This window comes from Aedes aegypti, chromosome 1, assembly GCF_002204515.2.
Source record: "Aedes aegypti strain LVP_AGWG chromosome 1, AaegL5.0 Primary Assembly, whole genome shotgun sequence".
Classification (NCBI taxonomy): domain Eukaryota; kingdom Metazoa; phylum Arthropoda; class Insecta; order Diptera; family Culicidae; genus Aedes; species Aedes aegypti.
In genome coordinates, this window is record NC_035107.1 from 46,893,534 (window position 1) to 46,910,726 (window position 17,193).

A 17,193-nucleotide genomic window follows, 5' to 3' on the forward strand; every position below is an offset into this window, starting at 1 on the left:
TACATAATAATTGAGAAGAAGAAAATGCGTTGATTTATCATATTCTCTTTATTTTTCACTATTTATTATTTACATGATTTTACACGACAGATCGACGGCCACCTGGGTCATATTTCCAAATGGATGGATATATGCCTGAAGGACAAATACAAAATATACTTGTTCCCTTAAAGCAGACTATGGAACGGGCAGTACAATTCGATCAGGAATTCCAAACTCGTTAACCTGGCAAAAAAAATAAAAGAAATATTAGATGAATATAGAACCTAACATTTACGTGTTTGAAGATAAGTAAGCTGATAACAAAAAATATTATATTTAAGTACTTCCATTTTCTTGTAGAAATGCTAATAAAAAGTTCTGGAAGTGTTCCTACAAGAACTCAACCAAGATTCTTTTCGCATTTTTATGAGGATTTGTTTAGGAACTCTAGCATTCATTAGAAATTCTATAATACTTCTTATAGTCTGTTTAACATTAAAAAAAAATGTCTTGTACGTTTTATTAACCCTTCTACCGACAGCTTCCTTATTTTACTACAAAAAATAACGATAACTTTTTATTTTTCGATATTTTTTCACACGCCCTCAAAAAACGCTTCTATTTTTATAATCTGTGTCAATATTGAAGATATTTAGATGTTTAGGGGATCGACATTCGCCATATAAAAATTGTTTCCCCATATAAAATTTATTTATTTATAATTAAAATGTGGGCTATAGGGTGATCGAAGTATTTTGGACAGACCGTTACACGTACATAATTTGACCATTTGCGGTAAAACCAAATGGAGGTGGCCAAATTATACACTCGTAACGTTCTGTCCAAAATACATAAAACACCCTACAATGTCAGGTTATAAGGAACTTCTACGAAAATATCATGGAAATCGGTTGAGTTGTCTTCAAGAAATCTAAAAATTACAAAATTATGTTTTTTTGAAGATTTCAAGATTTTTATACGGCTCGAACGGTACCAGAAACAAACATTTTCATTACTCCAAAACTGGTGCACCAATTTACTTATTTTTTCACATCAGTCTCTCATTGAAGTATTGTTTCGAGTATCGAATGATCGAACATGAGAAAAATTCGGTAGCCTGAGATATTTACGTTGGTTATGGATAAACGTCGGTCCCCCAAAAAAATTCGGAATTTCTCCGAAACCAGATGACCAATGATCAATATCGACACAGATTCTTAAAATAGAAAAGTTTTTTGAGGGCTTGTTAAAATAGAAAAGTTTTTTGAGTGAAGCTGCCGATAGAGGGGTTAAAAAAAGCAGAACGCACCGTAAGATTTTGAAATACGTAATTAGGACCTTGCGCATGAAACATTTATTTTGTTTGCTTTAACGCCGGTTTTATAAATAACGCATAGTAATTGCTCAAGATATTTTCCTGGAAAGTTCTTAGTGAACTTTTCCGGTCATCCAGGATTTCACCGGATTTTATATATTACATTTATTATTACATTATTTAATATTACACAACTAACTCGTGAATGCAATAAATATTGTCAGTGAAGACAGAATCAAGTTTTCTTATATTTCAATATTTCTTCCAATCACGAAAAAAATCGCTCAACTAATCATCACACGACGAAAAGCTAGCTGAACACTGGTCATTTTTACGTGTTGGTGTTCGAGCGACACAGGCAATTTCAATACGTCGCTGGACTGCTCTTCCACGCCTAATTGTCCCATGTTCTCTGTAAATCTTATAGACAAATATAAGGAGAACGGCAGTAGAGCACTAAACGGCGAAGCGTTCGCCAGTCCAACGACGCGATTATTGAGCGATGTTGCAGCATTACTTGGATGTACTAATCCCAACAATGTTTTTTGTTGCGGACTCACAGAAGTACAATCTGGATTATTTTCTCATCATCATATTCCGTCGCCAATTGCCGCAAAAATTCTGTACGGAAAATTTCAGCGAACTCTTCACGGAGCTTCTTTACAAATTCCTCCGGGCTAATTCATTTAGAACCTGAAATATTAGATGAAATATCAGTTACAAATACTTTATTATTTTTAATATCTATTCAAGAGTTGTAGATTTTGAGATTCGTATGTACATAAATATTGAGAGAAAAACATATATAAAATTTAAGATAGAATTTGTTTAAATAAACACCTAGGTTTAGCGGATACTTAACTATTACTTTCGTACAAGATTATGGTTTTCGAAATTTACAAGCATTCTTTTTTTAAGATTTCAAATGGATTTTTTAAAATTTAACCACAGCTATCAATAGGAAAATGTCTAAAAATTTACATATTTCTCAGATAATTTCAAGTAAACACTTTGCATTCTGTTCAGAGTTCCTCTGAACTTTTCGCACGATTTTTTCCTATCAAAAAAAAAACTTTTATAATTTCACCCTTAAGCGAAGTATGCACTTCAACAGAAAAGTAATCGCCTATCTCGATGCGTGGGAAATTTTTTGCAAGAAATGCTCAAGAAAGGCATTTTTCTTTGATCGCAGTACGCAGTTGAAAAAAAAAAATTCAATTCAAATGGAGCTCAATGCAGAAAATTTCTTGACCATTTCTTGGGCAGAAATTTTTACTTTTCTTGAGCGGAACAGCATACCTAGCTTTGAGCCCGATTTGCTACTGAAAAGGAATCGCTAAAGAAATTTCCCGCCGATTCTTTGCAGAAATTTTCTACAGCGACTCCCATTTGAACTGACCGAAAAAAGCGCATTCTTGATCGATTCCTTGCAGAAATTTCCCATGCATCAAGATAGGCCTAGAAATTACTTGTCAGCAGCGAATCAGGCTTTAAGCTAAGTATGCTAAGTAGCTATGATGTTTCGCTCAAGAAAAGTAAAACAAAATCTTGATTGAATGGGTCAAGAAATATCCTAAAGAAAGCCCCCTTTGAAATGACATGTTTTCTAAACTGCGTACTGCGACCAGAAAAACGTGATTTTCTGCACCATTTCTGGGAAAAAAAAATTCCACGCATCGAGATAGGAGATTCCTTTTCTTGTCAGTAACAAACCAGCCCTTAAGCCTTTTGGTATAACAAGCCTGCTTGAATTTTGACGTTGCGTTTGAATTGCGCGCATATCTTCTGCTGGATGTAGATTTAAAATAAGATCCGAAATAAATTCTTACATAGGAAAGTTTATGAAAATCTGGAAAAAAAAAATCCTACAATACATAACGATTATAAATTATACCAAGACTCGTCAAACATTCAAAAAAATCTTTAACCTTCACAAGAATGTTTGTTTTTTTTTTCAACTTTCAAGAGTGTACAAGAATTTTTAAACAATCGACTAAAGGCTGTTTTTTAACTAAGGTATCTTAGTAAGTTTTACATCTATGAAAGAAACGAGAGAAGTTTCAATAGAAATTTGATATTGATTTCTGGTGTATCTTCTTTTTTTGGCATTACGTCCTCACTGGGACAGAGCTGGCTTCTCAGCTTAAATGAGCACTTCCACAGTTATTAACTTAGAGCTTTCTCCGCCTAAGTTGCCATTTTCGCACTCATTTATCGTGTGGCAGGTACGATGATACTCTGTGCCCAGGGAAATAAATGAAATTTCTATTACGAAGAGACCCTGGACCGACCGGGAATTGAACCCAGACACATTCAGCATGGCTAATTTCAATAGTAATTTCCAGAAAAGAAATGCGTGGAGTATTTTGAGCGGAATTTGTTTTCTATTGTTTTGGACAGTTGCTATCAGAACCCATGAATTTCTAGAATTGGTACAGAGACTTACTTGTGACGTAGTTTGGGGACGAAGCTCTCCAAAACTGAACAAAATGCAATGTGTTCCGAGCAAATGCGCTTTTTTCACTTGTGACTTAGTTGGTGCGTATGTCAGGTATTTCTAGGAAAATCTCTATTTTAACCCTTTTGCTTAAACGCTCATGTTGTATGTAGAGCACTATCACTTTTCGACGAATTGAACAAAAACCAAAGCAGTTGAATATTATAAAGTAGGGTAATTTTCCTATTATTGCGGTATGAAAATTTAACGCTCATTATAAATTCAAAACTCTATTTTCTATGAATATTATTGATGGTGGTGATAAAGCTAATAATGAAAAGCTTGTATTTTTAACCGGTCCCTCTTTCTGCGGAACTAATATCATAATACAAACAAATACAAATAAGCGTGAATTTTTAAGTTAAAAACCAAAACATTTATATGCTGCGGATATATTAGTTCACGATGAATATAGTTACATGATAGACGTTGAATTTAAAAAAAAATCTATATGTTTTTGAATAAGCATATACTCTAATAATAGGACAATGAAAATAGCTTTTTGCCTATTATTGCGGTATATGTAGATTATATTAAAAAAGTCGAAATTTCAATAGTCAAAATGACTGTTATTGATAGAAACATTTTTTATATTATTAGGATACTATTTTGTGACATTGTGTTATTTATAAATTTATACATAAAAACAATCTGTAATATTTACCCTGTCGTTTCTCCTATTTACAAATGTATTTCAAATAAACACAATATTTTACCGAAAAATTACGAAAACTGAATGTAAATCGATACACATGCCAAAAATGCATTGAAAAACTAAGATACAAAATGATTACAGAAAAGCAATATTTTAAAATTGTATTAATCAGAATCAGAAAGAAAACCTGCTGGTTTAGACATAACTTTTTCTTCTTCTTCTTGGCATTTACGTCCTCACTGGGACAAAGCCTGCTTCTCAGCTTAGTGTTCAATGAGCACTTCCACAGTTATTATCTGAGAGCTTTCTTTGCCAAAGTTGCCATTTTCGCATTCGTATATCGTGTGGCAGGTACGATGATACTTTGTGTCCAGAAAAGTCAAGGAAATTTCCATTACGAAAAGATCCTGGACCGACCCGGAATCGAACCCAGACACTTTCAGCATGGCTTTGCTTTGTAGCCGTTGACTCTAACCATTCGGCTAAGGAGGGCCCCTGGTTTAGACAATATGAAAAAAAAAACTCCAAGAACTCTTCGAACAATTCTGTCTGCTGATTGTCACTGGTTGAAAATAGGAACATTAGAGACCTTTTGCTCTGAAAAAGGGACCGAACGATGACCGTAAAAGAGACCCATTAGAAACCACAGAATCAAAAAGAAACATAACAAAAAAATAAACAAAGTTTGATTCCTCATTGAATCCGATCGGATTTTTTTTTAAATATTTCTCAGACTTTTTTGGAAATCCCTCGTGACATTACAAATATCACTGGATTTCTCAAAATTTACTGGTTATTTCATCAACAATTATATCAGATATCTAAATCTTCACATATCTTCAGAAGTAGGTTGTTCTACCGATTCCCTAAAGGAATTCATTCAAAAATTTTGTTTCACAAACTTTCAAGAATTTAACATGAAATAAAAGATTTTTTCCTAGAAATCACACAAATTTTCGTAAGGAATTTCTTCAAAGATTTTTATTATTGTCAAAAATTGATAACCAGAAGAGACTTCAATAAAAATGGAAAAGAACAGAGACGTTCAAACATAAATATCAAAATAATCAAAAACCAAAATTCATGAATTCGCGTAAAAATAAATCCTTGCCGAAAGCAAGAAATGATATTTGGATTGAATATAAAAAATATGTATGTTCTGTCAAAAATAGAGACTTTTTCGAGACCTACATCTCAAAATAATGACCAGTAGGAGAATTCCGGCGCGTATTTTCTTCGAAGAAAAGAAAATTTTATTGCTGGTACGTAATGGACGAAAATTTCTTCTCTTCGAAGAAATTGTTCGCTGGAATTCACCTAAAGGTCTATGAAGAAGGTCTTCTACCCGCCTTTTTGAGATTCCTTAAGGAAGTTTGTTGCCGAAGAAAATTTCAAAGATTATATCCTGCATTTTTTGCGGGAATGTCTACAAGCAATAGGGTAACGACTGTTTATTTCGTTCTTAAACACTAGCAGTTGGCGCCAGCGGCAAAAAGTACAGGCAACAACCTTTCGAACAATCAATTTCTCTCACTGGCCGCCAAGCAGCGACACTGATGTTTGTATTCCACTCACTGATCGCGCTACGCTGGAATCTCAAATTTCTCGAACCACCAATTGAATTCTACTTAAGATATCACTCAACAAATGTGTAGAAAAACTGCAAAAGTAATCCCAAACGAATTTCTCTAAAAACTGTGCGAGTATTTTTAGAAAGAAGTCTTGCAGGAATCACTGGAATATCTGCTAGAGTAACTACCTGACATATTGACGAAAGAATTAGTGGAAAATCTGTGGAGGAAATCCTGGGAAACTTTCAAAGTAGTCCTTGGGAAAATTATAGGAAATAGAATTTCTTAAGCTTTTTCTCGACATTTTTGGAGAACCTATGGAATAATCGCGTATTGAGAATTGTATGGAGCTTGCAAAATATCGGACTAGGATTCACTGCAAAGAGAAAAAAGGAAACAAGTGACTAGTATATTAAGCTACTTGTATCAGTATTTTTTAGATACTTGCATCAAAAGTGATTAAAACTGTAAGGAGATACCTGTACCAGCCATAGCTTACACTTTGAGAGCTTCTTCAAGGCATAAATTCTTAATTTAATCGGGAGACCTTCATTCCCTGATTAATGAAAAACTGGTTTTATACGAAAGTTTTAGGCTTCTTCCAAAGATCTCACTAGAAAACATTAGAAGGTTTCGTCAAGAATCCATAATGGACCTTCAAAAGAACCTGCCAAACAATATTATTATGAAATTTCCCAAAACATTGCCAGCAGAACTCAAAATAAAATTATTTTTAAGCGATGAATTCATCAAATAATCTCCAAATAAGTTATCCTTTGTTAATAACTCTCTAAGATCCAACCCCGCCTTAAGACGAAGTATTCTTTCAGATTTTTTTGTAAATATTTATTTCGTAGTTTTGAGGTGGAAATAATCATTTTTCCGATTAATAGGTTGGACTTTAACATGCATATCAGGAAATTTTTTTTTATGATTTTAGAAACATTTTTGTATGCTTGAAAATATTTGAAAAATTGTAATATTTCATAAACTTTAAATGCCTGATTGTGATTTAAAGTGTAATATAAAAATTAGTACAATTAAGATTCTTCCACAATCAATCTAACAAAGAAAGAAAACCTGGTGGAATTAAATTTATTTTAAAGGCCGATTTGCTGCTGAAAAGTAGTCACTTATGAAATTTCTCAACGATTCATTGCAAAAAATTTTTACAGCGACTCTCGTTCTAACCCTCTAATACCCAAATTTTTAATTTCAATCTAAATATAATTTTTCGTTATCTAAAATCGTTCTAAACACGTTTTGGGCAATGATTTATTTTTATTCGCGAATTTATGATTTTTGGTTTTTCATTTTTATAATGTTTGTTTTTGAACATCCCTATCCTTTTTCACTTTTTCTTAAAGCCTCTTCTGGTTACTGATTTTTGGCAAATAATAAAAATTCCAGTTTTTAGAAAACTTTTGAAAATATTATTTTTTGATTTTTTTTTCTGGAACATATTTCATTTTCCGTGTATCTAACGGAAAAACAGATTTGAAATTATTTTAGTATCACCAAGCTCTTATGTGATCGGTTGATTGTAGAAAAATATAAAAGGTACGATTTTTTTATATTCCACGTCACATGAACCCCAGGCCTTTGTAGGTTACATAAAAATACAATTTTTCATTTTTTTTTAAATACAAAATAGTTCCAAAAGTCATAAAACACTTTCCTTATATGTGTTATGAGCCAAAGTTTAAGCCAAAAATAAAATCATTTTGATTTCCGAGCTACGAAAAAAAAAAAACACAAATTCCTTGCATAAATTTTCTACAACGATTCCCGTTTAAAGCTAAGTATGCTGTTCCACTCAAGAAAAGTAAAAATTTCTGCGGAAGAAATGGTCAAGAAATTTTCTACAGCAAGCTCCATTTGAAATGACATTTCTTTTCAACTGCGTACTGCGATCAAAGAAAAATGCTTTTTTGACCATTTCTTGCAAGAAATTTCCCACGCATCGAGATAGGCGATTACTTTTCTGTTGAAGTGCATACTTCGCTTAAAGCCTGATTCGCTGCTGACAAGTAGTTTCTCGTCCTATCTTGATGCATGGAAAATTTCTGCAAGGAAACGATCAAGAATGCGCTTTTTTCTGATCGCAGTACGCAGTTGAAAAGAACTGTCAGTTCAAATGGGAGTCGCTGTAGAAAATTTCTGCAAGGAATCGGCGAGAAATTTCTTTAGCGATTTCAGTAGCAAATCAGGCTTAAACTGACTTTTTTTTTTCTAATTTTTTTAGTATCATTCCAAACATTACATTCATTTCTTATATCTAGGTGTTCTGTGTTATTTGACAACACTATCATCCTAATTTGGTAAAACAAATTTGAGATTTTATTAACATTTTGTTAACAACATATTACATTTCATTTGCCGTAGCAGTTCAGATTTTTTACAGGTGAGTTGATTTCACCTGCTTATAAGAGAAAAAAAAACGCTTTGAATATACTTAACCTAACTTAACCTAAACATATAAAGCATTAATCGTGGCAATAGAAGATTGTAACGATTTTTGCCTGAAATTATTAATTATTTTATTTGACATTTGTTCCAATGTTTCAATATTGGATATTCTATGTAACTCATTGGTACTATACCAGGGAGGAAGTCTCAGAATCATTTTCAAAATTTTATTTTGAATTCTCTGCAAAGCTTTCTTCCTGGTATTACAACAGCTAGTCCATATTGGTACAGCATACAACATGGCTGGCCTGAAAATTTGTTTGAATATCAAAAGCTTGTTCTTAAGACAAAGTTTTGATTTTCTATTAATAAGGGGATAGAGACATTTTACATATTTATTACATTTGGCTTGAATGCCCTCAATGTGATTTTTGAAAGTTAAATTCTTATCTAGCATGAGCCCAAGATACTTAACTTCATCTGACCAATTTATTGGAACCCCTCTCATCGTGACAACATGTCTACTTGAAGGTTTCAAATAAAGAGCTTTTGGTTTATGTGGGAATATTATTAGTTGAGTTTTGGAAGCATTAGGAGAAATCTTCCATTTTTGCAAGTATGAAGAAAATATATCCAAACTTTTTTGCAATCGACTACAGATGACACGCAGGCTTCGTCCTTTGGCGGAGAGGCCTGTGTCATCCGCAAACAAAGATTTTTGACATCCCTGAGGTAACTCAGGTAAGTCAGATGTGAAAATATTGTATAATATTGGTCCCAAAATGCTGCCTTGAGGAACCCCAGCTCTTACAGGAAGTCTTTCAGATCTGGAATTCTGATAATTAACCTGAAGTGTACGATTTGACAGATAACTTTGAATTATTCTAACAATGTATGTTGGAAAATTAAATTTTTTAATTTTACAATCAAACCTTCATGTCAAACACTGTCGAATGCTTTTTCTATGTCTAGAAGAGCAAGACCGGTAGAATAGCCTTCAGATTTGTTGGAACGGATCAAATTTGTTACACGTAAAAGTTGGTGAGTGGTCGAATGTCCATGGCGGAATCCAAACTGTTCATTGGCAAAAATTGAATTTTCGTTGATGTGGGCCATCATTCTGTTCAAAATAACCTTTTCAAAAAGTTTACTGATGGAGGAAAGCAAACTGATTGGACGATAGCTAGAAGCTTCTGCAGGATTTTTGTCTGGTTTTAAAATTGGAACAACCTTAGCATTTTTCCATTTGTCAGGAAAATATGCTAATTGAAAACATCTTAAACTGACATTTATTTTTAACTGCGTACTGCGATCCGAAAAAGCGTTTTCTTGGGCGGTTCCTCAAAGGAATTGCCCATGGTTTAAGATAGGGTGAGAAATAACTTGTCAGCCGCAAACCAGGTTTAAAACTGTTCTTCCGTTAGGTACACGAAAAATAAAACATGTCTTAGAAAAAAAAATAAATAAAATCATACTTCTTAAAGCACCGTAAAGCCTAATTTTGTTTCTGTCAAAAACCGGTAACCAGAGGAGGCATCAAGAAAAAAATAAGAATTGATAGCGATGTTGAAAAATAAAAATTAGAAAAATTAAAAACAAAACTCATTAATTCGCGAATAAAAATAAATTATTGCCCAAAGCGAAAAATAACGTTTAGATCAAAAATAAAACTTTGAGTATCAAAGAAATATTCCAAGATTTTTCCCGAGCACTCAACATTAAAGAAGTCTGCAAGTCGCAGACGCAATGAAATAATTTACTGGTTTAACCTACTAGTGAATTTTAAGAATTTTCCTGTTTTTCTTTTTGCAAAGTGCTCTTAAATATTCTGTTACTACCAAAAGTGAATGATTATTGCTAAAATGTTCTTATAAAAGATATTTTGATTCCCTTTATTTTACATTTGCTAATTGCCTATATTTTCCCGAAGTGAAAGTAATTTTGATGGGTTATACTGCCGTGAATCGCAAGTCAGTCCCATCTGCATTTTCGTCAAAATTGAGTTCAGTTTTAAACATATATTCCAATGCCGTTTCAGCTGTACTAATGAAATAAAATAATTTGTTCGGAAAAAAGAGGAAAAAACAGCAAGTCAAATTGTCCCATAATGAAAAGTAATTGCATATCAGTCCCACTACAGACTTTCGCACCGTGGAACACAAAAATGCAACTTGTTTTGATCATCTTTACATTTTTCTCGGAAAGATATTGTAGTGAAAAGCAAGTTGTGAAAGTTTCATTAAGATTGGAACATGTGCCAATTCTCAGGTATTTTTTGAATATTTGTATGAAAAACGAGGTTGCAAACTTCACAACCCATTTTATCAATGTCTACTTTTTACAGATGGGACTGACTTGCGATTCACGGCAGTATAGCCGTACTATGCAATAGTTTAACCAGAATCATTAGGTCAGAAGATAATATCTGAATTTTGAAATAAAAAGGTTGACATTGCTTTGAAATTTACCCAATATCTAATCAAAACTACTAACGACAGCGATCAATTATCAAAACTCATCGCTCCTTGGAAAATATAATCCAAAGCCCAAGGTATTAGGAGACTTGCTTTGAAATGAGCTTGAGCTTGAGCTTGAGCTTGATTGGCCGCCCGTAGATGCTACTCCAGTATCGCCAGATCAGCTGCACTTACACAAGGAACCAACCGAATGACTGCTTGGGACTAACAGGCATCCTCAGTGTATAAGTGCTGGTGATCTTCTATTTTTAGCGACAATGGTGCCTGCCACGTCAGAATGCAGACCAATGTGGGGAAGGGGGAGGAATTGATGATGCATTATACTGGCTCCCACGTAGACCGTATATACCACTGCATCTACGCCAGTACATGCGGGAGTGTGTGGATTGGGGGAAAGGCATGGCAGAGAGGCTTGCTTTTGTGGTTAGCAGACTGCCTATGAATCAGGCGTAAGGAAAGACATGCGCGTGGAAGAATGGAAGCGTTAGGGAAACGGTTTCTTGTCCGTCTCTGGTTCTAGCGTTTGCTATGAACGAATAGTTTGAGTGTGATAGATTTAGAATGGAAGATAGAAGCAAGTGAAAGATATACAACTACAAAGTACGAGGAAAGGGACGGGCCTGGGATTGAACCCATGACCTTCTGCTTATGAAACAGAAGCGGTAGCCATCAGACCACCAACCCCGTCAATTGTATTAGGAGACTTGCTTTGAAATAGAGACAAAGTCTCCAAAAAGACTTGCTGCCAGCCTGGAACTATTGAAAATTAAGTTATTGAGGTATTAAGTTGAAGATTCATCGAAGCCAAAACACGAATTTTCAAGAGCACAAATGCAGAAAACCAGACAACAGTTTGCGCTGAAAATTTAACTCACTGTTCACCACCAGCGCGTGACATATGAGTTAAATTTTCAGCACAAAGGGTTGTAAGGTTCTTTAGATTAGTTCTTCTTCTTCTTCTTTCTGGCGTTACGCCCCTACTGGGACAAACCCTGCTTCTCAGATTAGTGTTCTTATGAGCACTTCCACAGTTATTAACTGAGAGCTTTCTTTGCCGATTGACCATTTTTGCATATGTATATCGAGTGGCAGATACTCTATGCCCTGGGAATCGAGAAAATTCGAACCCACGACCCTCAGCATGGTCATGCTGAATAGCTGCGCGTTTACCGCTACGGATATCTGGGCCCCTATATTTAGATTAGTAGTGCTCTTGAAAATTCAAGGATTGGCCCCGATACATTTTCCACCGAAATGCTGTTAACAAAAGTTGTATTTGAATCATTGTATTTGGAATCTGAGGCAACTAATAGTAAAGCAAGGATTGACGGCAATATCTATCTATAATTTAAAACAAGTATCATTCAAAATTTAAGAGAACACCTAGCTTTTGTCAAAAATTCACTTTCAATGTTCAAAAGAACTGAAAGTTTTTTTTTTCGAAAATTATTGAAGGTATTTCCCTGCTGACTACCTTACATGATATGCAAAAACATACAGACGCTGCCACCCACTTTCCTCCTAACGCAATTTCCCAGCAGTTTCCAATTGAGTGAAGCTGATTTTTCGTTTGTGATTGAGGCATATATAGTATCAACTTATCACCTACCAAATATCACTAGAATAAATTAAACGACAGCTGAGAAATCGCGGTGGGCGTAAAATGGGTGGCAGCGTCTAATAGGAGACTTCCTAATTTTCTTGGCATTACGTCCTCACTGGGACAGAGCCTGCTTCTCAGCTTAGTGTTCTTATTAGCACTTCCACAGTTATTAACTGAGAGCTTTCTTTGTCAAAGTCGCCATTTTCGCATTTATATATCATTTGGCAATACTACCAGGGAAGTCAAGTAAATTTCCATTACGAAAATATCCTGGACCGACCGGAAATTGAACCCAGACACCTTCAGCATGGCTTTGCTTTGTAGCCGCTGACTGTAACCACTCGGCTAAGGAAGGCCACAAATAGTCTAATAGGAGACCTGACTAATAATTAACAAGGAATGTAGAGCCCATAGCACACTAAGCTGAGAAGTAGGGTAAGACCTAAATTGATCGTAACGCTAGATAAAAGTAGAAGTTGAGGGAGAGATTAACATGAATAATTACCCTCATCGCTGGAATTAGGTTCATTAGGTTGCACATAGGCAACGCACTAAATCGTTATGTGGAACGCCTACCCCGGGTAGAACCATCCGTTCCGGCCTGTGATTTTCCAGCTCCTTGAAATTGCGACATCCTTCTGCTTCTCGCCAAAAAATATACGTCGATTGCAAGGCCAGCTTCACTAGAAAGCCATCTTGTAGCGCGGATCGGAAGCGATCACCACACCGACGGTGCAAAACAGGTCGAACAGATTCTCCGACGCAATCCGCAATCGATTCGTAGATTATGTCACCTGCATATAGTTGCCCCTGGCCAGACTTATTGCACTGGCGGAAGATCCTGAATGGGCTGTGAAAGCGGTGGCATCATAATGAATATGTACTCCGGGGACACATGTGTGGTTAATCTGTCCGGATTGCTGGCACGGCTCCCTTCCAACTGTGTTGTTGCCGCTGGTGCTAACGTAGATGGTCAGCCTAGCACCGGATGAATGCAGCTTCTTCCTGGTCCTGTTAAAATTTAATGTATAAGAAAAAAAAATCATGTTAGTTTTTGGTGCATTTCGCTCCAACGACCGCTGGGTTATTTCATTTTAACCACCGGACGATCGAAATTCTGATCCCGTCGTATGGTTTACTTTTTCACTGAAACCGATACTTACCACAATTAATACACGTAGTCATGGCCTGAGACACTATTTTTTCAATTTTATTATCAAATTTTTGTGATAAAACCACTTAAACACAGATTTAAACGCGAACAGCTCCAAAAAACAAATGGCGCCGTCGTTTCTCGACTATCAAACAACAACATGCGGACAGTGTTGCGAGATTTATTATCGCATTGAGATGGAATGTGAAATAACATCGGTTTTGTGTAATATCACTAAACCATGTCGGAATGATGTGGTTGCAGCTGTTTATGTGTAATATTGTACGTGTTTCATATGTAAATATTACACAAGACCAACGTACTGCTGAGTGATTATGTCATTTCAATGTAATTTAAGGGCAATGTGATATCACACCGCAGTTGATGTTATTATGCATCTGAAATTTGTGATTACATTGATTTTTCATTACGTCGGCATTATTACATCGAGTCATATTACATAATTTTTTGCTGTGTAGAGGAGTTTCCGAAGTATCTTCTGGAAATATTTCTGGATGTAATGGTGATAGTGGATAATCCTTGTAAAACCCTTGCAATACTTAATTCCTACAGATATTCCTGAAGCAAATCGTAAAGGAGTTCGTGGAAAACAACCTGAGGGAATTAGTTATCAATATTCTCGAGATATCATTGGATAAATTTCTAGAGGAACTGCTGAAGGAATTCTTTGGAGAAATTCTGTAAAAATCGCTGATGTATTTTATGGAAGAATCGTAGAGGAATCTCTGTAGGAATTTTTGAACGAAACCTGTGCATGAATTTCTGAAGAAATCCTTCGGAGAATTCATAGAATTTTCTGATTCCCTGTACAAATTTTTAGAGAAATTCTTAAAGGAATGCCAAGGAATAATTCCTGGTTACATTCCCAGAGGAGTTTTAGAACGAATTCGAGGAGGAATTTTAGAGGAATATGTCAAGAAATTTGATGAGTTCTTTCAAGAAATCATGTGGAGGCTCTGTAGTAATTTATGAAGAAGCTCTGTAGTCAATTTATGAAAAAAAATCTGGATAAATCTCTTATGTTAAACACTGGAGGAATTTCTGAAGTCATTTATCAAGAAAACTCTAAAAGAATCTCTGAAGAATTTTCTGAAGGGTAAATGGAATTTTCTGCATGAACCGTCAGTGAAATTTCTAAGGAATCTCTTATTATCCAGAAAATTCTGGATGAATCACTGAAGAAATTTCTGGACTAATCCAGAATATTTCCATAATGAATCCCTGGAGGATTGTGTATAAGTGGAATCTCTGGAGGGATCACTTAGAAACCTCTGGTAAACCCCTTGAACTAATAAAAAAAGGAATCCCTGGAAGATTTTCTGGAGGAATTCCTGAAGAGTTCCTGAAAGAGGAATACCTTGAGGAATTTGTTGGGGAATTTTCTGGAAATCTTTGTAGAATTTCCTGGAGAAATCTATAAAAAATTTGCTGAAAGAATCCCTAAGGGATTTGCTTTAGAAATTTTTAAAGGAATCACTGACAGGAATGCTGGAGGATTTTCCTAAGAAAATCATGATAGAATTTGTGGATGCATTATATCTCACGTAGTAATCTCTAGAGGGATTTCTTAATGAATTACTGCAGGACTTCCTGGAGGATTTACCGGAGGAATTCCTGGTGCAATTTTTGAAAGATTTTCTAAATTTTCTATTCAGCTTAAAAAATTTGTGGAAGTTTATTTTTGTAGAAATTACCAGATAAATTTCTGATATAAATATCTGGAAAATTCCCTGGTGAAATTTCTGAAGAAAAGGAAGTTAGAAGGTATTGGGGTAACCGTGGTGGACCATTCCAATTCCTGGCAGAATTCTATGTGAAATTGCTGAAGAAATATTTGATGTTTACTTCTGGAGTCCCTAAGACATTTTCCGGAGGAATGCATGTAGGATTTTCTGAAATAATCCCTGGTGAAATTATAGAAAGATTTCTTGAAGGAATTTTTGAAGGATAAGTTTCTGTATAGCAATTCGTGAAGAATTTCATTTAGGAATTCCTGGATAAACTCCTTCTTTAAGCATTCTTAGTAACATCCCAAAATTCAATAATAAACTCCACTGTAGCCTTCAGAAACACCCTCAGTAAAAATTTTAGATCCAAGTGGAATAAAGAACTGTTTCTTGATTCACTTTTGGCACCTAGGAGATTTTATCGGCCGAATTGTTAAAAATCCTGCTCCCTACATGTTTCCAATGATCAAATACTGGTGTATGATGATGAGCCATACAAATCGCGTATCAAATTGTTCAAGTTTCATGTTTCAGCCACTATTTGTTTGAATGCCGATGCTTTTCCGCTGCTTCGCATTCACGCAACAATCGAAAATATTCTCCATTCCGGTTTCATAATCACATCTATGCTATACGAGCAGCGATCACTCGAAATATGGTGAATTATGATGATACAACAAAATCTGACAGTTCGTCAAGCGGTCGTACGAACATAATTTGATTTGACAAACTTAGTAATTGTCAATCATATCAGCTCTACTTTCAATTATCCATAACACTAAACACCTGGTTATAAGAAATATTATTATAAAAATTCGGCGATTCTGGCAACCCTGGCCATGTCGATAACCGCTGGCCCCTATCTCCCGGTGATTGCGGTTGCTATTCTTGACCAGGGACACGATAAGCCCTATCGATGCTTCCTATCAGCGCGTATTCGAATAGGGTAGGTGTACCAGTTATGGCCATAGTGGTTCCCTATTTCGCCATACGTGATAATCTGAATGTCTTCACATTTTGAAAAGTTTTGTGTGTTTTACTAGTAAGATATAGGATGTATCTTGATGTTGAAACATTCAAAAAGATTAAAAATGTGTAAGTCATCGAAATTTCACATATGGCCAAATAGGGAACCACTATGGCCATAACTGGAACACTTTCCCTATATCACACTCCGATTACATACAAGTGGTGGAGAAATGTTGATATTTTTTCGCAATAAACGACGAGGCGTGCGACCTCGTTTACGTTGGCGTCGTCGTCGTCGTCGGTTCAAAACAACCCAAGCCAGAAGGTGTTGACCGTATTGACCAAAGTGGCGCGGCGCCTCCGATATCAATCATCATCAGCACCATCGAAGCGATAAGCAAATGTGAAGCATGTTGTGTCCATTGGATTGTCCTCCATACGGTTTATCGCACCTCTCCACGTGAATCCACTGTATTCTTCTCCGCTGAGAGAGTTTTCTTCACCTAGAGATCTTGTGGAGACTTTCGCGCAGGTAAACGGATTCGATCAACGGAGGCGTTGAGCGAAAAGTAGGCGTTGAAAGGGATCGGTTCTCGTTTTCACAAACTACTGCGATGTGGATATTTGATTCAGGGATTTCCGACTTTCGCCACTTGCAGGTGTCGAAAAAACAAATGGGTAACGGACAAAAAGGACAAGGTGATTATCCACCGGTAAGGCCATCGACGGACCTGAGCCGGGGAATTCCGGAAATGAGGTTATCGGTCGGTGCTCGGCGTAATTGTCCACCCGGTCGATACCCATGCTGCACCAC

General features: G+C 35.7%; 1 long non-coding RNA gene across 1 annotated transcript; it reads right to left on the reverse strand.

The window, feature by feature from the left end:
- Positions 1-25: 25 nt before the first annotated feature.
- Positions 26-13,919, reverse strand: LOC5574514. Its single transcript, XR_002500344.1, has 3 exons — positions 13,673-13,919; positions 13,015-13,520; positions 26-225 (listed from the first exon to the last, which is right to left on the reverse strand). It is a non-coding gene; the product is annotated as an uncharacterized LOC5574514 (long non-coding RNA).
- Between the last annotated feature and the right edge of the window lie 3,274 nt (positions 13,920-17,193).